This window comes from Marmota monax, unplaced genomic scaffold, assembly GCF_021218885.2.
Source record: "Marmota monax isolate L192 unplaced genomic scaffold, Marmota_monax_Labrador192_F-V1.1 WCK01_AAM20220418_F8-fsc00291, whole genome shotgun sequence".
In the NCBI taxonomy this organism is placed as follows: domain Eukaryota; kingdom Metazoa; phylum Chordata; class Mammalia; order Rodentia; family Sciuridae; genus Marmota; species Marmota monax.
Genome location: NW_026693329.1, coordinates 241,720 through 265,134, shown reverse-complemented (window position 1 = coordinate 265,134; position 23,415 = coordinate 241,720). Strand labels below are relative to the sequence as shown.

The 23,415-nt window shown below is 55.0% G+C and overlaps 1 protein-coding gene across 2 annotated transcripts in view; it reads left to right on the top strand.

The window, feature by feature from the left end:
- The first annotated feature begins 2,216 nt into the window (after nt 1–2,216).
- The window catches only part of Rai1 (retinoic acid induced 1), a 115,312-nt gene continuing 94,113 nt past the window's right edge, over nt 2,217–23,415 (top strand). Inside the window, exon 1 of one of the 2 annotated variants that reach the window (XM_046456733.2) lies at nt 2,217–2,439. The gene's annotated coding sequence lies outside the window, so the exon portion shown is untranslated. The remainder of the gene's footprint in view (nt 2,440–23,415) is intronic. The other variant, XM_046456730.2, reaches the window with a different exon arrangement.

Here is a 23,415-nt window from a genome sequence, read left to right as displayed (position 1 = left end):
CTCAAATACCACCTCCTCCAAGTCCTTTGTTAACATCTAGGAAAGCGTCCTCAAACAGGGCCTGAGCTATGGCCCTCAAAGAAGCCAGGCAGTGTGTGGCTTTTTATTTTTATTTTTCTTTGTATCAGGTATGCTCTACCACTGAGCCACATCCTTGCTTTTTTTTTAATTTTATTTTACCTTGAGACAGGTAAAATTAAAGTTCCAGGCTGGCCTGGAACTTTCAATCCCCTTGTCTCAGCCTCCAGTGTTGCTGGGAATACAGGCAAGGCACCACCATGTTGGGCTCTATGATCCTCTTTTTTTTTAACTGAGCCCTGAGGAGGGGAGCTGGCATCCTCAATTTCATGCATTTGATGCTGAGAAATGAAAAACATACATGGTAGAGCGCTTGCCTAGCATGTGCAAGGCCCTGGATTTGATCCCCAATGAAAGAAAGAAAGAGCTAGAGAGAGAAAGAAAACCTTGTAGTCCCAGGTACTCAGAAGGTGAGGCAGAAGGAGTGCTGGAGCCCAGGAGTTTGAGACCAATCTGGGCAACAATGTGAGTTCCCACTGGTACCCAGCTGGGCACAACTCAGCTAGATTTAGAAGCCAGATCTGTCTCCCCCAGAATGTGTGCAGAAAACAACACAATCCACATTGTGATCTCCCTGGGACCTGGGTGGCTGAGCCTGGTGGAGAGCTGTTACTTGGTTCCTATGGCTGGAAAACCTAGACAGGTGACTTCACCCATCCACACCATTTCCTCATTCACAGGATGAGATAACTGAGGTCTGAGACTTGTCCCAGGTCACCCCGGCGCGGGCGGGGAGCTCTGATGCCTCCACCTCTAGCAAAGGACAAATGGAACAGGTTTTCTCTGGGACCGTTGATCAAGTCTGCCCAAGGGGCTGGGTGTGGCGGGAGGCTTTCTTCCTAGGTGGAGGTGGGCTCCACGGAGGTGACATGAATAAAAGCATTGGAGCCACAATGGCTCAGGGGATCTATAAGTTAATCCGTTCATTCCTGGATTCATTCAACATTCTTCCGCTTAAAACCTGCCAATGGCTTCTTTGCCACTTGCAAACAATTTCACACCAGGTCCTGTACAGCCCTGCAGGCCCTGGCCCTCCATTAAGGTCTGAATTCCACTTCTTGTCCCCTACTCACCAAACCTAGTCCTGCCTCAGATCTTCTTGCTGTTCCTTCTGCAAAGAACGCTCTTCCCCCAGCCTCTACCCATGGCAGCTGCTTGCTGCTGTTCAGTTCTTGGCTCAGACGGGGCCTCTCCCAGCTAAGTAGTAGCCCTTATCCATCACTTCACCTGCTCATTTTCTTCCTAGCACTTACTGCTCTCTAACAATTATATTTCTTTCTTTGGTACGGGAATTGAACCCAGGGGCACTTTACCACTGAGATACCTCCCCAGCCGACCTCCCCTTTTGAAATGGCCCCGGCTGGCCTCAAACTTGCTATCCTCCTGCCTCAGCCTCCTGAGTCGCTGGGATTACAGGTAGCGTCACCATACCGGGTTTAAAATTATCTTCTTTATGTGTCTAAACATTGGTTGCTGCTTGTCTCTCCTCATTGGGATTCCAGCTCCATGGTAGTAGGGAGCACACTGTTTCTACTGATTCCTCAGTACCCAGAAGATCCCAGGTGCCCAGCAAATAAAGAAAATTATGTCTGATCTATGGAGTTTTGAGGAGTGTTTCTCAACTATAAAGAAATGGTCACAGGTGAGGGTTGGTGGTGGGGTGGCCTGAGAATGGAAGGATGTGAGTCCAAATCCTCGGCTCTACCCTGACCCCTTTCCCGTGGCATCCCCAGGTCTGATTTCGAGCCTGAGGGTCGTTGGGACCACATTGCAAATCCCCCTCCCCCTAGATCAGGGGTGGGGTGGCGGGGGTGCGGTGGGGCGGTGGGGCGCGCAGTGGGTCACGCGGACCGCCAGGGGGTGCTGTTGGGGCGCACACGACCCACCTGGCGCCCGGGTCCGCGAGCGAGCGCAGCCAGGCCGCCCGGGAACTTTTTTCCTCGCGCTCTCGCTCTCCTGCTCCCCCCGCGCGCCGTCCGCCCGCCCGCTCGCCCGCCCGCTCTTCCTGTGCGGAGGGGATCGCATTTCCCCGCGGCACCCGCGGACACCAGGCAGGCCCGGCCGGGTGCGCGGCCAGGGCCCGCTCCCCGCGCCGCCGGCTCCCTGCGCCCCCGGGCGCCGCCCCCGCCCGCGGCTGGGCTCCGAGAGGCGACTTGGAGCGCTAGAGGCGAGCCGAGCAGGCCGCCCTGCCCGCGGCCCGAGAGCCGGCGCGAGGAGGGGGCGCCGCGGCCCACCCTCCGTCCTGCCTGGCCGCGGGCCGGCCGGGCCAACGCGCCCTGACCCCCCCATGGCCACCCGGGTCTCCGGGCCGCGAAGTCGCAGCGCCAGACGCAGGGCCCCGAAGTGAGCGCGGGCGCCGAGGTGAGCAGCTTGCGCCCGGACGCGGGAGGGGGGACGCTGCCCTGGGGCGAGGGCAGCGCGAGGCGTTGGGATTCCCGAGCCGGGTGAGGAGTCTGGGCGGGTTCGGGGACCGATTAAGCGCGCGGGTTGGCGATGCGGGGGTCCGCGGGGTCATTGCTTTGTGTGGCGTGGGGGGGTGCGCGAGGTCACCGGATGGCCGTCTGGGGAGCTGCAGGGTGGGGGCGCCCTGCGCCGCGGCGCAGGGTCTTCAGAAGGATTTGTGCGGCTGGCTGAGGTCGAGTGGTGGCGAGGGGACGCGGGGAGTGAGGGTCGAATGGGGCCGGGGGCTCTGCGTGCACCCAGGCACCGGGTGTTTGCCCAGCGTGGGGTGGGGATGTGGGGGTCAGTCACACAGCGCCAGGGGCGGAGGGGAGCTTTGTGAGTGCGTCCGGTGGGGGGCGGGGAGCTGACTTGTCGGTGAGTTCCACGCGGGTGGGAGCCGGGGCTGTGATGGCCGTGCGTGGCGAGATGGGGCGCGCACGGCTGTCCGCGACGTCCCCGCCCGGGCCTGTAAGCAGGCCCCACGCCTGGGCAGGAAGCGGCCCCCACGACCTGGGGAGCTCGGTCGCGGCCAGGCCTCGAGCTCGGGGCCCCTTCGGGGGTGACGTCACGAGCGGGAGCACCGGACACGCGAGCACAGTGTCCCCTAGACTGCGTCGCGGCGGGTCGGGCCCGCAGCCCCACAGCCCCTTTCAAGTCTGAGCCCCCCGCCCCTTTGGAGTCGGGAGACCGGGGCCGAGGACTTGGGGGCCAGCTGCGGCCGGGGCGGGCGAGGGGATGGCCGGACGCGGGGGTGACATTTGGAGCTTTGGTCCCACTGGGGCGTGCGAGGACGGGCCGAGGGGAAGCGAAACAGCAGCCGGGCCCGAGGTCGCTGCGGCCCCTGCTTCCTGGGGCGCCCGTTTTCCCAGCGAGCCTTTTCCCTTCTTGGGGCTCATGGTCCTTCTCGAAAAGACACGGGGGGGGGGCGGAGTGCGGGCCGGCGAGGTGCCCTCCTTCCGGGAGCCCCGGATTGCTGAGAGGAGCGGTGGGGCTCCGGCTCTGAATGGATAAAACCGAGTGTAACAATGCGCTATTGGGGGCCTGGGGGAGGGGAGGCTGCGCGCCTGAATGGCGGACCCGGGGCCGGCGCTTCCCAGCACGCCGCACTCCCTCCCGCAGCGCCTTCTCGGTGGCTTCAGCGGGCCTTGATGCAAGGACCCACGCGGGACCTGCGCGGTTCCCTCCCACCCAAAGCGCATCCCCCTCACCCCCCTTTATTTCTTGTCCAACGCAGTGTTGTATTGAGAATTCAAGGGCATTACATCTGGTTGCAATCCAGTTTCATGCCGCTGCCGGGCTGTTAAGTCCTCGCACTGACGTCAGAGCAGGGGAATTACTTCTTTTTTATTTCATCTTTTTTTAGTTGTCTGTTGTCCTGGGAGGGGAGGTGGGGGTGGGCTGGGTAGCTCTGATGTAGAGATGCCAGCGCGTTGGAAACCCTGGGCTGGGGGTTCTGCTTCTCTTTCTGCCTGCTCCCCCACCCATTCTCATACAGACCTCGTTTCTGCCCCGGGTCAGGCCCACCCCGGGTGGGGACAGACCCAGTGGAGGCCCCTCCCGACACAAACACAGCTGCGTTTCCATAGGCTTCCCTGGGATGTGGCCCTCAAGATCTGGAGGCTGGAGAGGAATCTTCTAGTTTCCCACCCTTCCCCTCTTGACAGCCCAGAGGGTATATGAGGCCTGTCTAGTCTCAAGGCAGCCTCAATCAGAATCTGGCAAAAGCTCTCAGTCAGAGGCTTGGAGAGGAGGAGTGTATCAGGGCGCCATCCAGGTTCCAGAAGCCAACTGTGGACTGGGCAAAATGTGACCTTCCCCAGCAGCCACACATCCCTCAGGCTTCTGCTGAGAGGGAACTCAGCTGCTCCACGACCATCTTTACTCCCCTTGGACCATGAGGCTTTTGCATGCTGGGCGCCCTGTCTTCCTCCTTTGTAGATCTTCAAGCCTAGACCAATGTATTTAAGATCCTGCCGTGACCTATTGTGTGAAATACATCTGAGGTCGTAGGGCCAGTCACACCCACAACATATAACGGAAACAAAAGTTTAGTGAATAACCCCTCTGCTATGTGTGCCTGTCTCTGATACCTTCTGCTCTTGTCTTTTGATTAAAAAAAATTACTGGTTGCAACCCACTAAGTCAGCGATTTCACAATCCACGAATGGGTCATCCATCAGTAAAAAAAAAATAAAAAATAAAAAACAGGCCTAGAATGTGGATCTGCCACATATTCATTCAACAAACAGCAATGGAGACCCTAACAATTGTTTTCTCTTTTTCCATTGCTCCAATAACATTTTTCACAATAAATCCTTATTGTGAAAAATACAAATAATCCAGAAGTATATAGAGCAAAAGACCTCTTGGCACAGGTTAACTCCAGTTAAGAGTTTGAATGTATCCTTCCATACTTTTTGTAACTCACCTAATGTACTAGTGTTTCCTACGTACAAATATATAGTTTTATTTTTCTCCAAATGAGAACATACCACGAGCTCGTATTCTGCAACTTCCTTTTTCCTTTCTGATTGCCTGGGAGGAGTTGTGGGGTGAGGTGCTTCAGAGTGAAGCTCTGGGTCACCTCCTGGCTCAACCACATACAGAAGTTATTTACTTTCTCTGGGCCTCTGTGTCCCCATCTGTACGGTGGCAAAAAAATCACAGTGCTGATCTCACAGGACCAAAGCGAAGACTGAACGGATTAATCTCTAAAGTTTAGACTGAAGCCTCTCCCAATAAATGCTGGTTGCTACTACCTACATTATCATTGTCTTCATTACTGTTCTGTGTCTGTGGTGGCCCAGGTTTGTACCTCTTGCCTTGTACCAGCTGCTTGAGCTGTGGCATGGCTGTCTTTTTGTGGCTCCCCAGGGAGGAGGAGGTGACTGCAAGGGGAAATCAGGTACACAGAGCAGGGTCTCAATGGGACCAGGCACCTGGATGCCAAGCCCCAGCGGATGGAGCAGGGACTCACTGTTTTTGAAGCCCTGTGTTAAATGTCAGGGTTCAGGATGAAGCATCCCTGCACCTGCCCCTGAGAAGGTCACAGCCTAGTGGCTGATGATTGAGACCGAGAAAACAGCTGAATCTTTAGCTAGAGTTGAGGGGCTTTGTGCAGGTGGGGTTTCTTGGAAGGCAGAGCTATAGTCATTGACCCAGGCATGGAGAGGGAAGAAGAGAGGGACATTCCTGGCAGTGGGAATGCACTGAACATGTCTGGGAAGGCTGGGAGGTCCTACGTGGCCTGTGTGCTGTGGCCAAGAGGGGAGGACTTGGCTCCAAAAGAAGGGCGACTGGAGAGGCTGGCCTGTTGCCAGGGCCTCCTCTCTGGCCTCTCTGCCTCCGTCCTGCTCCTTCCCAGGTGCTGTTGGAGTGATCTTTCTGAACCGTAGCAGATACTTCCAGGGGCCCTTGCTGCCTCTGGAGGGAGGGCTCTGTCCTCATCCCTACCCACCCTCCCTTCAAGGGGCAGTCATGTGCATGCCTGCCTCTGTGCAGAGTGCTGACCCTTCCTTCCACCTGGATGCCCTTCGTCCTCCTCCCTGCCTCCCAAGACCCAAACAGATGTCCTGTTTCCTCCTCCTCTGACCTCCAAGGTGGGATGAGTCATCCCCCCCTTTGTCTATCCCAGTGGCACAGCGTTTATCACGGAATTATTGGCAATTCTGTCAGTATGTCCTCCCCACGAGGCGGGAGCATCTAGGCCTGAAAGCAAGTCTCCTTCCTCCCCGGCCCAGCGCCAAGAGCGAGGCCTAGATACTCAGAAAGGCTTCCTGGCAGAAGGGCCAGGTGAGCTGGAGAGGGTGAGAATCTTCCAGGTGGCCCTTTGATCCTGAGCAGGGGCCTGAAGATCTATGTGAATTCTGTGCTGTCACGCTGTCGAGGGGAGGGGAGGGGAGGGGCGGGGTGAAGAGAGCTGGGCCAGCTCCCCCCAGGCCGCTCCCCAAGGGGGCTGGGAGAAACTGGCTCATCCTGTTTCTCCGGGGATTGAGGCTGAGCTGTGCCCTGTTCCTGGTGGGTCACTGCGGATCCAAGGTTGGAATGTGACACCAGGGGAGGCAGGGCTAGAGGTGCAGGTTGGGGCCTGGCTGGCAAAGGGCAGATTTGGCTCTACTGGTTCCTGAACCCGTTTGAAAAGTGTGTATGTGGTGGTGGTGGTGAGAGAGATGGGTGAGGGAGAGAGACAGGGCAGAAGAGAAAAACCTGGGGGCAGAGAGACAGGAGGGGGGAAAGGAGGGCAGCTTGGTGGTGGGGGGGGTTGTGCAAAGAGGAGAGAGAGCTGGAAATGGTGGGGGAGACACCAAAAGAGGGGGAGATGTTCTTGTTGCAGATTAATCTGTCTAAAATCAGGAGATCCAAGCACCGTGGTGCATGCCTGTAATCCCAGCAGCTCTGGAGTCTGAGAGGCAAGTTCAAGGCCATCCTGGGCAAACCTAGCAAGACCCTGTCTCAAAATAAAAAATAAGAAGTGAGGACTGGGGATGTAGCCCAGTGGTAAAGCACCCTTGGATGCAATCTGCTACACACACACACACACACACACACACAGAAATCCAGGGTGAAAACAGCCAGGTGCACCAGGATTTAGGGTTCAGGTGACACTGGATGTTTTTGTTCACTCATCCGTTTGTTCGTTCAGCAGCCATTCCTGTGCTCACACTGGGCCCATGTCTGAGCAAGCTTGTGGTCCAAATTTTAAGGCCCTCTGTGGCTAAACGCTGGGTGGGCAACGCACATCCAGCTTCTCTACAGAGTGGTCTGACTTGGAGGTGTGGGTCATCGAGGATGCCTTGGAGAGGCAGGGGAGAGTCCTGTGAGAAGGGAATCGAGGCACTGGGGCCTAGGATGAGGCTGGTGGAAGCCATTTGGTTAGGAGCTGTGGGGTGGGCAGTCAGGGCTGGTCAGGGCATCTCCCCACTGTCCTCTATACCCAGGTAGTGTGGGCTGCTCTCAGACTAATGGTCTACTGGCCCAAACACCCACTTCTGGGATGGCCCTGATGGAACAGGGGTAGTAAACATTTGCAGTGCACCTCCAGGCCCCGGCTGGGGGCTCAAGGGAGGACGTGCAGAGGGGCTCAGCCCTTCTCCTGGGGTTCCTTTCCTGGAGACTGTGTCCATCTGCAGGGTGGGATAGAGTTGGGATAGGGCAACAAGCCCTAGATTTGGAATCAGGAAATAGTTGGAGTTCCAGCTGCTGCTTTGGACAAGCTAATTTTCCCTCTCTGAATACCAGTCTCCTCTTCTATCAAAAATGGGAACATGCATGTTGCAAACATTAAAAGTGGTGATGGTGTTGGTATATTTTGTGACTTGGAAAATGAGGAGGCCCTAGGCTTTGGGTCAAGCTGGCCTGGGTTCAAATGCCAGTACCACAGGTCTGTGGGGGGCTCCATTTCCCTCCCTTTAAAATGGTCATAATAATAGGCCTCTCCTAGTTGCTGATGCATAGCCCTCAGCTAGGCTGTTATTGTTGGGCTGTTATTTTTATTTTATTTTATTTGCAGTGCTGGGGATGGAACCCAGGGGCCCACGCATGCTAGGCAAGCGCTCCACCACTGAGCTGCAACCCCAGCCCTGAGCTGCTATTTTTATTGCAAAAGAACTTTGCAGGAGGAAGGAATTGCACTGATTATTCTCATCTCTAAATCTTACCTGCGGTAACACTGGCCAGAACGAGGGCTTTGGTGCTTGTTTCCCTGCTAGAGGTGGAGGCCGATGAGCTAAGTAGATCTTTCTGCACACCGGGCAGGTGAGAATCATTGGTTTTTCTGGTTAGAGTTTGTTTCCAAAGGGACTTTGTCCGAATGGTAGGAGTGGACCCCAAGAAAGCATCGAGCAACTCGGGACTTCAGTGGCAGGGTAGCCACTTATTCATTCTTGATTCATAAATCACATGCTGAGTGTTCAGTGTACACCAGGGTGGGGATTCAGCCAGGGATGATAATGCAGCTCTGACTGTCTGGGTGCAGATCCGGTTACTGATTAGCTTGAGCAAGTGAGTTATTTCCTTTACTCAGTTTCCTCATTTATAAAATGAGAGGAAGTGTCCATACCTTCCTGATAGGGATTGTTGGGAGAATTAACAGATCTTAGTTCCTACAAATAAAGTACAACAGTGTCTGGTACCTAGAAAGGGTTAGAACCAGGTTCTGTGGCACGTGTCTGTGATCCCATTGACTCCAGAGGCTGAGGCAGGAGGATTGCGAGTTTGAGGCAGTCCTTGGCAACCTAGTGAGATCCTGTCTCAAAATAAAATAAATAAATAAATAAAAAGGTCTGGGGATGTGGCTCAGTGGTAGAGCACCTCTGGATTCCATCCCTAGTACCATAAAAAAAAAAAGGTGCTAGGAATGACTCCTCTTCATTGTTTTATTGCTACTCTGATCTCACAGAACCGTGCCCCGGGAGGTTGGTTCTGGCCAAGCCTTCCCTGCCAGGGGTGGCACCAGGAGTGTCAGCCCCTCTGTAAGGTCCCTGCTAAAGCAGCCTGATTCCCAGTTCCTAGACTCCTCGCTCATCCCTCCAGCCTTGGTCAGCCCCTCTGGGGTGACCTGGAGCTCCTGTCCTTTCACCTGTGAAGCCTGATGACTGGAAGGCCATGTGAGACTGCGTGCACCCAGAAAGGTCTAACCCTGCCTGGCAACAGGTGGCTGCAGACTTTAAGGAATTTCAGTATCCAGTGTCTAAGCTGGAAGTATCTTCTGATTGAGACATCCTCAGTTGCTAGAGGACACCAGATGGTCTTTGTGTGTCCTTAGGCAGGTCCCTCAAACTCTCTGAGCCCATGTCCTCATTTTTCAAATGATAAAAAAGAGTATCTATTACACAGTTTTATTTTTAAGAGGATCAAATGAGATAGGGCCTCTAAAAACAGTTAGGCATAGTGCTTACTGTGGATACATAGTGGGGTGCTTAATCACTGTCACCTAATAGTAATAATAAGAATTCTCTAAAATGTAAAGGAAAAGCCACCTGAAAGATTTTTTTTTAAGGAACTCCTTGGAGATGTGAAATTCTGAACCCCCCTCTAGTTCAATAAGACAAAGAATAACTAGAGAGACATGGAGGCCCAGAGAAGCTTTGCAGAGTCACCTGGCAATCCAGGCTTCGGGTAGGGAAGTGGGGAAACTGTACTGACTTTCAGTCTGATGCTCTCTGACACTTGGTTATTCCTTTAGCATACAGTTATGAGTGGTCAGTGCCAGTACACAGAAGAGATAGCATGGGCCTATCTTCTGGGAGCTTCTGGTCTAATTGGAAAAGTGAAATTCGGACATGATTCTGATAGGAGTTAAAATGAAAATCACCTGTTCTGATAGACAGGGGCAGAGTCTTGCCTTCACTCATTCCAGGGAGCACTTTGCTCAGCTGTGGAACAGTGGTTCTCAATAGGAGGTGAGTTTGTCTCCCAGGGGACATCTGAGCCATGTCTGGAAACATTTTTGGTTGTCCTGACTGGGGAGGTGCTCCTGGCATCTAGTGGGTGACAGAAGCCAGGGATGCTGCTCAACATCCTACAGTGCACAGGACAGGCCCTACAGCAAATCATCTGACCCAAGATGTCCATGGAGCAAAGGGTTCAAAAAGCCCTACTTGGGGAGCTGGGTTGTGGCCCAGTGGTAAGCACATGTGAGGCCCTGGGTTCGATCCTCAGCACCACATAATAATAAATAAAATAAAAAGGTATTGTGTCCATCTACAAATAAAAATATGTATTTAAAAAAAAAAAAAAAAGAATCCCTACCTGGAGAAGCAATAATGGCCAAGCAGACCCTGAGCCCTTTAGAAGTGTCCAGTCTGGTAGGCAATCAGACATTACAGAAATATTGCATAGTAATCAACAGTTGCATGATTAATTATAATTGTGTTGTGGGCTAAGAAGGGAGAGTGCAGGAAGAGGGGTACAGGCCTCAGGGACCCAGGAAGCCACTCCAGAAGTGAGAAGTTAGAGGAGAGAGGAACATTCCCCACCTCTGGTTTGAGAGAACTACAATTCCCAGCATGCTGTGCTCTGGGGGACCAAGCAGAAGCTTGGTGGGTGGGTAGGAGGACCCTAGGCCTAGTGCTGCTTTGGGCCAGGGACCTGGCTTCTGCCCTTTGATTTGCCTCTCTCTGATAGGTGGGAGAGAAGCGAGAGAAAGAGAGAGAAAAGGAAGAACAATATTTTCATTTCAAACACAGGGATGGAGGAGGTAGGAAGGAATTTGGTTTATGATACCTTTGAGACAAGAACAGAAAATCCCCACCGTGGCCCGAAATAGCACTAAAAACAGAGGTTTTGCCAAATCAGACTTAATTGAGTCACTCTCTCTTCTTGAGTCCAGCAGGATGTGGATGGAGCTGGCTTTGTTCCCTGGGGGTGACACTGTCCCCTGGGGCCCCTGCCCTGGCAAATTTAACTGAAAGGCCTTGGTCTCCCAGGCAGTACAGGAGCCTGGGGAGCTCAGCTTGGCAGCCCACGGCCTCTGCCTCAGCTTTGCAGAGGGGTAGAGACGGTAGCAGGGGGATGTGTGGCAGCAAGGTCAGCTGGTCGAAGCAAAAGTGGGAGAGGCTTGGTTCCTCTAACAGATGAATGGTTGTCTCTTTCAATACCAGAAGACAGCATGGAGAAAAGCCATCATTTATTGAGTGCCTGCTGTGCTGTGCCAGGCATTGGGTGGTCCTCTCTAAACCTTATTAGAGGCTGTATATGGATTATCAAGGAAACTAAAGCTCAGAGAGGTTAAGTGACCCGCCCGAGGTCACATAGCAACTAAGTGAAAAACTAGGATTGGAGATCAAATCTATGGGGCTCCAAAGCTGTCCCTGTCTGCTATTCACTCCCTTCCTCATAGTAGTCATTCATCCATTAGGGAGATAATCACTGGCCAAGAAATAGGACTTAGCAGGTGGAAAGTTTTTAAGGCTTGGAGTCAGAAAGCCATAAGCTTGAATTATGACTGGCACTTTTTGTTCCTGTGGCTTTCCCACTTGGAGCCTCCTGTGTGTTTCCTCTTCCCTGGGTACAATCCTGCCTTCATTCTGGAGTGATTGCAAGGGTTAAACTTGGCATGGAAGGGGAAGAGGGAGGCCCCCCAGGAAGTGAGGACCTGCCCTGGGCCACCCAGCCTGGCAGGGTGTAATAAAAGCGCCCGAGTGGAGGGAGTCAGGCCAGATTGCCTATCTCTGTGCTGTATCAGTGTTGGGTTTCTTTATTTGAACGGGGAGAGAGGGCAGCCTGCAGGTAGAGAAGGTGGTGTGGAATGTGGGTGTTTATTTTTCTTGGTCTGTGAAAGGCCTGTTTCAGCTCAGCCTGACTATGTATGGCTTTCCAAATTACCCCAGTGGGTTCCCACATCTGCCACACTCTGGATGCAGGGGGATGGATCCAGGTATCTGCCCAGAGTGGCCACAGAGAGTGTACTCACCATGTGAGGCTCCCAGTGCAGCTTATGAGCCCTCACTCACTGCCCGGGACATCTGGGAGTCCCCCAAAAGGGTGAGGGGTGAATGAGAGCCATGAAACCCATGCATCATTCCTCTGCCTCCTCCAATGAGGCCCTCCTGGTCCCATTCATCTCCTTATCTCCTGGTAGCCTGTGGGTTGCTGGGAAGGCAAGGGCAGTCTTCCTGATTGACAAACAAAACAAGCCTTGCTCACAAAAGGAGAGGGGTGGCTGGCTGGGCCTCTCTGTTTCCCTCCCCCTGCCCCAGGCATCTCTCCTGCTCCACCCAGCTGGCACCCTACATTCTGAGACACAGTGAAGGGGCTCTAGAGCCATTGTTGTTGTTGATCAGGCCACCCAGGCTAGGAGCCCTTTGCACTGGGGAGGTGGATTCCAGGAAAGATGGGGTGGCCATGAGGCAGGGTTTGCTGCAATGGCCGCCCCTCCTTCCCTTCAGCTGGCTGGGAAGGCGGCTTGGAAAGGAAGCCCAGCCGGCAGGTAGTGGAGAAAGACATCAGATCCAGGGGGAGCAGCAGAGAAAGCAAACAAACAGGGCTTTGTGTGGCTGCAGATTGGCGGCTCAGAAGGGAAGCCAGGCCTGTGGTAGGCGGGAGGGGGGAGGAGGGGATAGGCCAGGCCATTGCTCTGGGCCTGAGATAGGCGTCTGGACCAGCCCAGGCTGGGCAGGCAGGGAGCAGGGAGTGCCACTACGTGTGGACAGGCGTCTGGAGTCACAGCTTGGCGAGGCCTCAGCTCTGCTACTTCACTCCTGAACAGATCTGGGCTTGTTTGCCCACAGCAGGACTCTGGCAGGCCCAGTCAGTGTCAGCGGCTCCCATCCCAACCTCGCTCCCTGTTGTTGCTGGGAAGACACACGATTAAAAGGGAATCATGGTCTCCCTGCGGGGACTCCAGCCTTGCGGGATCTCCTGGAAGGGCAGGACTTCAACGCAGAGCTGGGGGCACTTCGGGGGCTTTGACACGGGAGGCAGCCCTGCTGGGGGGGAAGCAGGTTCGCTGTGCCATTTCAGATGCGGGGGTTTGTGGGCAGAGGGCGGCCCCCAGCCCTGGGAAACCATTGTGCCACCCCGGAGCAGGCAGAACCCAAAGACGAGGGAGTGAGGGTGTCTTTGAGGGAGGGGTGTCACAGTTTGGATCCCCGTGAGGGCAGCCCCCAGCGCATCTCGTTGGGCACTGGGCGGGCCCGAGCCGGGCGGGGGGGGGGGGAAGGCTCCGATAGAAGCTGTCAGGCCAGACACGCAGGCAGCCCCGCGATAGCCGCCGGGGCCATTTCCTCTCCTCTCCCCGACCTCGAGAGGCGGCGGCGGGAGGGCACACGCCCGAGCTTCCTGTCCGCCCCGCCCGCGACGCCCACCATCTTGATCGCGCCGGGGCCTCCTCGGAGGCGGCGGCGACAGCGGCTTCCGACGAACCCCGGCCGGAGCCGCGAAGCCCGGAGGGGCCCGGGAGCCCCGGGGCTCCGCGGCTGCGCGGGGGGCGGGGCGGGCGGGCCGCTCGCGTCGCCATGGCAGCGCCGGGCCCGGCATGCTCCGCGGCCCGGGGGTGGGGCCGCCGCGGCCCCGCCCCCTGCCGGAGCCGGGCCTCTTTCCGGGAACGCGGAGCCGGAGGCGGCGGCACTAGGCCCTGAGCTGAGGCGGCGTTTGTGGGGCCGCCGTGTCGGGCACGCGCCTCTCCGGGCCTCCACGCCTCCTCCCCGGGTGTTTGGGGAGGAGAAGCAGGATCATGTGCAGGTTGGCCTCCTCGGAGAGCGGTTTCCGGAGGTCAGGAGACTGGAGAGGAAGAACACCCCACGCCCACCCCCGTGGAAAGTGGGGGCCACGCAGCCTCTCAGCTGCAGGCCCTGGACCTCCAGCTCTGCCTTTCCCCTGGAACCGCCCGCGGGCCATTTAGGGCCCCCTCCCTGCCCTAGGCCCAAAGAGAGGAGGGACCCAGGAGGGCGCCCCCCCCCCCCTTGTCCAGACTGGACCAGCAACCCCAGCTGGCCTCTGGCCAGCCCAGGAGCACTGGCCTCCCCTACTTGGCAGTTGTCGGGTTGTCTGGCCAGGAGGCACATTCCTACCTTCTGAGCCCCGGCACCCCGCCTACCCTGGGGGCAGCCTCTTCCGGAACTTTGCTGCCAACCCAGCCCTGCCCTCCTGCCAACACTGCCCTCTCCCCGCCCCCCCCCCGCCCCCCCAGGCTTTCTTGGGTCTTGAGTCCCCAACTGCTCACTGCAGGAATGCTTTCTTTCCCCTGGTCTCTTAAGAGGCACCCACTCAGCTGACCTCAGTCCCCTCCTACCTGTTCTGAGCAGGCAGCTAAATTTAAGGCCGAACTTTGGGTCTTGGCAGGAAGGCCGTGTGACTTGAGCAGCTGTCCACTTTTGATTTTTCTCTGGCCTCAGGGGCCAATGGACCAGGAGGATGAGAGTGGGCTTCAGTTGCACCTGGAGCGACTTAGACTTGATATCAAAGAGTTCTTTATGATCCTTCCCAGTCTTAAGCATTTTGTTTTTAATGAGTTCATCAGATAATTAATATGTTGATTTTAGAGAAGTACAAAAATAGAACAAGATTGGGGCCTGGGGCCCCCACCTGTAGTCGCAGCTACTTTGGAGGCTGAGGCAGGAGGATGGCTTGAGCCCAGGAGTTCCAGGCCAACTGGAACAACATAGAGAGACTGTGTCTCTTAAAAAAAATTAAAAACAGCACAAATAAGTAAAAATTCCCTGTAATCCTCCACCGGGTTGTAACCGATGGAGACATATTTTCTGTCTATAATGATAAACAATTTTAATAGGTATAATAAACATAAAATATGGAGTCGTGCTATATATTTGGTTTTGTAAGGCACTTGGTGATTTTAATAGCTTTTTTCTCACTATAAAAGGAGGACAGGCTTATTATAGAGCTTTTGGAAAATATGACAAGTTAGAAGGAAAAAATTCACCCATACTCTGTCTCTAAAGGTAACCACAGTTGTCTCCATTGTTTCACGGTTTTTGTTCATTTAAGAATGCTGCTTCTCCTTTGTGTACCAATTTATGGCCTGCTTTTCTCCCTTAATACCATATGACACCCCTTTGTCCTGTCAGTCTATGGGAGACGTGAGAGAATTGGAACCATGTTCTTGGGGGAGCTTTAGAAAAGAGATTTCCAGGGGTGATTTGTGGACTGGGTGGTCCCTTTTTGACTTGGTTTATCCTCTCCCTACCCAAAGATACTCCAACCCTAAGGACACCTTCCCCATTGCCACTAACCTCTAATAAGCCTCTTGGGTCAAAGGTCCTGCTTGCTGGGGACCCAGGAGGCCACCTGATTAGCACAGGGACCTGCAAGACTTCTGACCTCCATGACTTGTGACCTCCACTGGAGATCTGGGCTCAGGAAAAGGGTTTGAATCTGGCCCAGGAATTTCAGGGAGGTCTCAGACCTCATCCAGGGCCCTCTTTGGCCCAGCCACACTCAGACCCAGAGGCCTCTGGTTGGTCCTGTGACTCACTCTCTGCTTGGACTTCCTAGGAGTGGGTTTCTGCTGCCTTGGCTTCTCACCCTCTCTGAGGCATGCAGGCCTGGCACCAGGCACAGCTTCCCTCTGCCCAGCTGCCCCCCAGGCCTAGTTACAGGCTGCCCTCATCTCCACCCATCCCTGCTGCTAACCTCCCGCTTCTTCCCCTTTCCCAGACAGTTAAATTCTAACCTACCCAAACCCTATCTGAAATAGGACTTGAAAAATCACAGTTGTTGGAGACGGATTGGCATTTAAAAGGCATCCAAGGCTCAGGAAAAAAGGTCGCAGAGACAAGAGAGTGCAGGGCCCTGTGTTTCGAGCGGCAGCTGGATTTAGTGGATGGGAAAATCATAGCGTGCCCTGTTACCTGGCACAGAAGCATTGGGTATGGCATCAGATGTGCCATGCTGTGCCAGGTCACCACCTGCCACCACCACTATGTGCTCTCAGAAATGAAAAAGTGAAGGAGACCTGTCAGCCTGCAGCCAACATCCCTATGGATTATATTCTCTTAATATTCATTTATCAGATATTTTAAACTTGGTTCACTTTACCTGTCTTTAGGAGGCAGCCAGGTTGGGGCTGAGATTGATACTCTGACTGTGGTTTGTTTATCTGGTCTAGGCACTGCCTGTGTGTGGAATGTAACCAAATGACAAGGTGGGCATGGCTGAGTTGGTGGGCTTTGGGGCCTGTGAGTGTGTGGTGTGTATTTGCCAGCTTGGGGGAAGGTGCATATTCATGGAAGGATTGATGGTGATATATATATATATGTGTGTGTGTGTGTGTGTGTGTGTATATATAATTTATTTATTTTTATATGGTTCTGAGGATCGAATCCAGGGCCTCAATGTGCAAGGCAAGCGCTCTACCGCTGAGCTACAACCCCAGCCAGGATTGATGGTTCTTGTATGGTTGATATGTTCACATGTATCTGAGTTTTCCCATGTTGGGTTGTTGCGTATTCTCGTGTGTGTGTAATATGTAAGTTTGTGTTCATGTGAGTAAGGGGGAGTGCTGTTGGGTGGTTTATGTGTCTGTGATTGGGACCGGTGTCGAGTTGTGTGTATGTGTGAGTGGTTTGTGTATGTGGCTGAGGATCTGTGTGTGTTTGTGTGCGTGTGTGCCCTGTGGCGTGAGGCCCTGTTCCTTTGTGCTCATGGAGGAAGGTGGTATGGGATTTCTCCACCTGCTTTTTGAGTGCTGGGGACTAAACCCAGGGCCTGTGCATGCTAGGCAGGTGCTAGGCAAGTGCTCTACCCCTGAGCTACACCCCCAGCCCTGCACCTGCTTTTTTTTTTTTTTTCCTAAATCAGTGGCAGACAGTGGCCACTGACTGAGTTGCTCTTTGAGGACATCTGCTTTCCCACTGCGCCCTGAGCACGACGACGACGAGTGAGGTGCCTAGCAAATCTTGTCCCTGTGACCCCAGTGTGGCTGAATAACAGGAAGGACTGCTTTGGGGGCTTGAAGGGACACTGACAATCCCTGACTTTCCAGGAGGGCTGGGATGCAGAGACCAGAGGGCTCTGGGGTCAAGGTAGTTCAAGCCCACACTTCACAGATGAAGAAATCGAGGTCCAGAGGATTAAAAACTGCTTGTTAGTGGCCAAGCCAGGACCCTAATGCAGAGCATGGCTCCTACTCCAGGTCCTCTGTTTCCGCTCTGGTAACACAGCAGGTGGATTCCCAAATCCCTTTGGCCTCTGCCACACATGAGCCTCAGGGCAGCTCATAGCCAACTTAGGGCATCAGGACCAGAATGGCCAAAGCACTGAGAAGGCTGGGGTTTGTCACTGAGTCGAGTCCAAGCAGAACTCAAGAACATCAAGGACAGATGGGAACACCCCCGCTCTAGGACTCCAGTGTCAGTCCTGCACTGGGGCATTGTCTCTGTCCCCCCCCCCCCCCCCCCCCCGCCCCAAGCCCAGCCCCTGACCCAGAGGAGGCCCAGTGACCTGGGAAGTGGCAGGCAGCGCTTTAACAGCCCTTTCCCCCTCCCCATCTCTTAACAGCTAATGTGTCTGTCACTACTCCCCTAATGAGGCTGCCCGGGACCCCTGGGACAGATAGTTTTGCCAACCAGCTGGCCCTTAGGGTGGGAAGCTGGGGTAAGCCGTCCCCTGCCTGTATTCTCCAGGCCAGTTCAGCTGTGGAGGCACTGAAGCCTGTCGAGGCCCCTTAGCCAGCTGTGAGAAGGAGAAGGGGGGTGGGGGGCTCGAGGAGGCAGGAAAGCCCACACCAGGCCCAGATTTTTCCTTGGCACGGTGACTAGTAACAGTGCTCCCATCTGGCCCACATCTACCTTCGCAGGCCTACTGTGCGCCAGGCAGTGAACTGCACCATGTTCTGGATGGATAAAATCCCTGCCCTTGGGGAGGTGTGGGCACTGGAGGGAAGACATTAATCAAAGAGTCCAGTTATTCACATCATGCATTTGTGTATGGGAATGCTTATTGATCACAGGCTAAGACAGGACATGAAGGATGCACAGGGAGTCCTGGACCTAGGCCGGAGGCTGATCCAGTTACAGGATAAAAGTTGAACCATCCAGGACTGAGCAGGAGACCTGACTCCTGCTGTGTGGTTCTGGGCAACTGCCCACCTTCTCTGGGCTTTTCAGCTGGAAGGCATTTCCTTCTTGCTCCAACGCTGCCAAGTAGAACCAGGCAGTCTTCCTTTTCCAGGGCTCTTGGCCCTCCCCCACTGGGGCCTTCAAGACGTCTGTCGGCAACAACCTTGACTTTGGAATGCTCCAGGCACTGCCCCGGGGGACGCCCGGAGCCACAGCACAGCTCAGCACTGCTGCCTCAGGCCCCACCTGCCATTTCTTCTTAGCCCTTGTGCTCTCCTGGAGCCACCCCCCTGGGCCGCAGAAAGCCTGGAAGATGAAATCAGACGACCTGCCCCCCCCCCCCCCCCCCCCGTTGGTGAGAGAGGCATTTATTCATGCATTTGTTCATTCGTTTGCTTGACTGGTGTTTTCTGAACACCTGTTAATTATCAAGAATGCTGCTATTTGCTGGACCAGCGTGGCAAAAGGGTGGTCCTCCTGCCACTTCCAGCCAACGGGCTGATTTTGAAGGTCCACCTATTGTTGGAGGGGGGAGCAGATCCATTGATTTGCTGGCAAGTCATCTCAGGCAATTCCCAATATCCAATTTACAATCTGGCTTCTTTTTTTTAATATTTATTTTTTAGTTGTAGTTGGACACAATGCCTTTTTAAAATTTATTTATTTTTATGTGATGCTGAGGATGGACCCCAGGGCCTCCAACATGCTAGGCGATTGCTTTACTGCTGAGCCACAACCCCAACCCCAGTATGGATTCTTACATCCTGCCTCCCCCAGGCCATGATTGGTGGAACTGGCTACTGTCTGCTGGGTAGGAAGCCCAGCTCACAACTTGGCCACAGCCTCCACCTGTCCCTGTTACCTCTCTTGGCAGGCCACACGTGGTAGGATGGCTTCCTGGTTCTGAGCCCAGCCTCAAGTTCAAATCCTCACTGGCTTTTCACCAGTCATGAGATCTTAAGTGTTCCTTCCCCAACCTGAGTTTATTCCTCTGTCAGGTGGGATGGAAAGAGTTAAACTACACACCAGCTTCTAGAGTAGTTGGAGGAATAAAGAGAATATGGCTAAGTGCTTTTAGAACTGGCATAGCTTAAGCTACTACTATTTTCAGTGTTGTGAACCAACTGCAGGCTGGGGGGTGCTGGGTGAGCTGCGGGGCACCTCGGTTTCCAGCTGTTTCTCTGAAAGCGGCCCCTGGCTTCTGGGTTGGGCTTCCTCCCTCACCTGCAGACTCGTGCTCCTGGGACCCGGACTGGGCCGCCCTGGGTCAAGTTCACACTCCCTCCTCTGGTCCCCCAGCCTGGCCTTGGGGATTCCCAACAGAGCGGCTGGTCCCAGACCTGGCTTGGGGTGGCTAAGCGCTGCGAGCCCAGGCTGCCTGCCCCGCAGGTGGGGAGCTGGGCGCCGCCCTCAGCCCTGGGGCTCGCACGCTGCCCCGCGGGGCCCGCCGCCATCAAAGCGGCTTCTGGTTCTTATGCTAATGAGCTGCATTAATGCTTAATGGCCGCGAACGCGCGGGTTTAATTGCACCTGCCCGGGCCAGAGGCGCGGCCGGCCGCGGAAGCAGCTGCGCGCCGGCCCGAGCGGCCTTAATTACCTGGAAAACGACGCCCGCCGGGGAGGGCGCTGCGAGCAGGGCCTCCGCAACCCAGCCCCTCTCATCCCGAGCGCCTTGCGGGGCCGGGGAGGCTGGGGCTGTCGCCATCCGGCGTCCCACCTCGCCACCGGATCGCGAGGCCACGGCCTCCACCGAATCCCGACCTCAGCGCTGCCTCCCAGCAGCTGGAGGCAAGAGCTGCCCCCGGGCCTCCTGCCCCCGAGCCATCTTTGGCTTGGCCCCTGGGGACCCACGACTGCCCTCTGACTCCGTGCCACTCTGACCTGCACACAGTTGTGGTTTGCATATCGTGTGCCTGGAGCCCTTGAGAGCGGGTACTGTGACCTTGTAGAGAAGTTATCTCACCCCCCCCCATCTTTGCGTTACTACCCCCATGAAGCTGTTCCTGCCCTCTGTAATAAAGGCCCTTCTCCTCCCTCAGTCCCCCCAAACAACCCCTGCCCCTCCGACAAGATGAGCCTCTGACCCCTGGGATTGGTCTGGTTCCTTGGGCGGAGACAGATAGCCTAAGGTGAGGGTTGTCTGAATGCATCCTTCCGGTGGATTATCAGGTCACTGGGGCAGTCTGGTCTGACTGTCCTGTCTCCTCAGTCTCCTGCCTGCTCCCTGTGGGATGGCAATGGGGTTGGGGACTGCAGTACAGTCCTGAGCCCTCTTCCCAGACTGGGGACCCTGGGGCCTGTGGGAGCCCTTGTGATCTAGTGGAGTGCACTTCCCCGCCCTACCCCAAGTGCACCCTGGAGGGACCCTCAGCCCAGGGGTGGGCTGCATCCCGTCCTCTCCCTCATTCTCTCCTCTCTCTACAGAGGGAAGGGAAAAGGGAACCAGGAATAGGTGAGCTGCTCATGTGGTTTCTGGAAAGTGTCCCCCTTGTCCTCTCCTCCTCACCCCTCTTTCCCTTGCACCTGGCCCACCCTTTCTGCCCTTCCAGTCCCATCCTTCCTCACCTCCTGATCTCCTCTGTGCCATCTCAGAGTCAAAACCCTAAAGCACATTGCAGCACCCATTAGGAGGTCCCTATGGGGCCCGGCCTTCTGTCGGGTGATGCTGGGGGCACAGAGAGGAGTCACGGTTGGGGTCTGTGCTTCCAGGATCCCAGTCTGGAAGAGGCAACCCTAGAAAGGAACCCATTTGCTCTAATGCACAAATAACCCACTTAGATGAAGCAGAGAACCGTGTTTGAGCTCAGACTGGGAAGATCCAGAGAGGCTTCTAAGGTCTACCTGCAAGGAGGGATAAGCATTCCAGGTAGGGAAATGGATGTAGCAGAGTCCTGATTGGGGCAAAATACTGGCTGCTACTGGGATGGGGAGGTAAGGAGCAATCATAGCATGCTTTAGCTCACTTGAAGGAGGCAGGGCATGAGCCTGGAAAGGTAGGCAGAGTTTACTCTGCTATCCAGCAACCTTCAGCGACTGCTGGGCTTTTTTTTTTTTTCCTTGGTGGTGCTGGGGATTGAACCCAGGGCCTTGTGCATGCAAGGCAAGCACTCTACCCTCCGAGCTATATCCCCAGCCCCTTTAGTGGCTCCTTATTACCAAGAAGGCCAAACGCAGGCTCCTCAGATGGCAGTTAAGCTTATGTCACCTACCTTATCTCAGGACACAGCCTAGCCTCCCCCTGGCTCCCCACCACTACTCCAGGCCACGGATGCTTATTGTGGACCTACTCTGTGTGTGTGTGTGTGTGTGTGTGTGTGTGTGTGTGTGTGTGTGGTGGGGAGTGGTGTCCCTATATAAGCTTCTTGGCAGTGTGCCCTACTAGGTGGATATCTTACGGCTGGCTGAGGTCCCAACATGCCTGGCCTTGGGAAAGAAGTTGGCATGCCTACCCCCAGCTTAGAACCCCTACCCCCGTCCTCGTCCCCAGCTGTCCTTGCGGACAAAATGGAGGTGAATGGGCTGGTTGCCAGGGGCGTCAGGTGGCATCACAGCCGGGCAGACAGTCCGCTGTGATTAATGAGGTGGCGGAAACCTGAAGGAAGGTCTCTTATTGGCACACCTCGAGCCCTGCCCTCCCCCCCGTCAAGGTGACCAGCGTGGCTCACATGAACTGTGCACCTCCTCCTTGCCCGGCTCTGTGTGAAGCTCTTGGTGCCCAGGAGCTTGTCACCACCCACGAGGTAGATCCTGTTAACATATCCTTCTGCAGTTGGAGACACGAGCCTAGTGGGGGAGAAGCAGTGTGCCGAGGCACCCAGCTGGCAGGTGGCAGAGTTGGGCTTCAAACCCCGGGCCCGTGTGACTTCAAAGCCTGTTTGTAACCGCTGAGCCGTATGGCATCAATAACGGGTAGAAAGCGTCTGCTAGATTGTGGTCTCTCTGGAGGAGTGGCCGTGTCCTTTCAACTTTCGTCTCTCTCTCATGGTGGTTAAGTACAGAACTTTGCATGTGGTAGGTGCTCAGTAAATGCTTGTGGACTCGATGCCTGGAACAGTAAAGAATACAGAGGACTCAGAGGCAAGGAGATGGCTGTCACTCACTCTTCCTCCCCCACCTCCCACCCCTACCCCCAGGTGGGCAGGGGGATAACGTGGGAACCGAGGAACTGAAGGCTTCCAGGCAGAGATGGGGTGACAGGAGGCTGGGGACAATCCACTTCCTGTCTCAGCCTGCCACATCCACAACAGCTGTCCTTGGAGGGAAGCAGGCCACAGTGACTGTTCACACTTGCTTGGGGACTGGATGCAGGCTCAGCATTTGACTGTGGGATGGGACCTGCTTTCTGATGAAGCTCGTAGGTACATGAGAGGGACCCTATGAGATCCCTTTTGTAGTGGTTGGAGCAAGGGGCCCCACTGTAGCTCAGGAAGGGTCATGGTTCTTGGGCTCAGGTAGGGGGACCGAGTGGACAAACAAATATGATCCTTACTGGATCATACGACTGCAACATTTATTGAGCACATACTATTTGTTGAGCTGAGGACACTAGGTACTTACTGGGTACATCATTGGTAACCTTTTTATTTATTTTTTCATACTGGCAATAGAACCCAGTAACTCAGTGTACCACTGAGCTTTTATTTTTTTTCCTTTTTCTTTTGAGACAGGGTCTCCCTAAATTATTGAGGCTGCCCTCAAAACTTGAGATCCTTCTGTCCCAGCCTCCCGAGTCTCTCCGATTATAGGCATGCAACACCGTGCTGGGCACATCATATATAATCTTGATCAGGTTCCTATTTTCAGATGAGAAAACGGAGGCTCAGAGAGGTCAATGTCACAGAACTGGGTCTGTTTTCAAACTCCACTGACCTCTCTTCTTTGTTCCATGCTACTCTCTGCAGCCCTCCCCTTGCACACACGGCTTCTCAGAGGGCCCCCAAGGCCTTTGTTTTTGGAAATCCTGGGTGTGGATTCTTGGTGGAGACGCTTACCCTATTCCACACTTCTTTCACCTCCCTGGTGGGTCTGTCCCTAGAAGCAATGAGCTACCACCTGCTAACCAGCCAACTTGCCCAGCTCTTAAGAGCATGATCAGCTCGATGGGCCAGGGCCTGGCACGCTGCCTTGGTGGCCCATTGCAACCTTGCCCTGGCTGCTGCTTGGTAGAGTTGTGTATGCCTGGCCAACCCAACTTCGGAGGGGCTCTGGCTCAGACCAAGGCTTCCCAGGGCACCTACTGTTGTCAGGGCAGTTGGAGACTTGAAGGTAGAAAGAGCCTGGGGGCTGGGGTTGTGGCTCAGTGGTGGAGCACTTCCCTAGCAGGTGTGTGTGTGTGTGTGTGGGGGGGGGGTGCTGCGTTCGATTCTCAGCACCACAGATA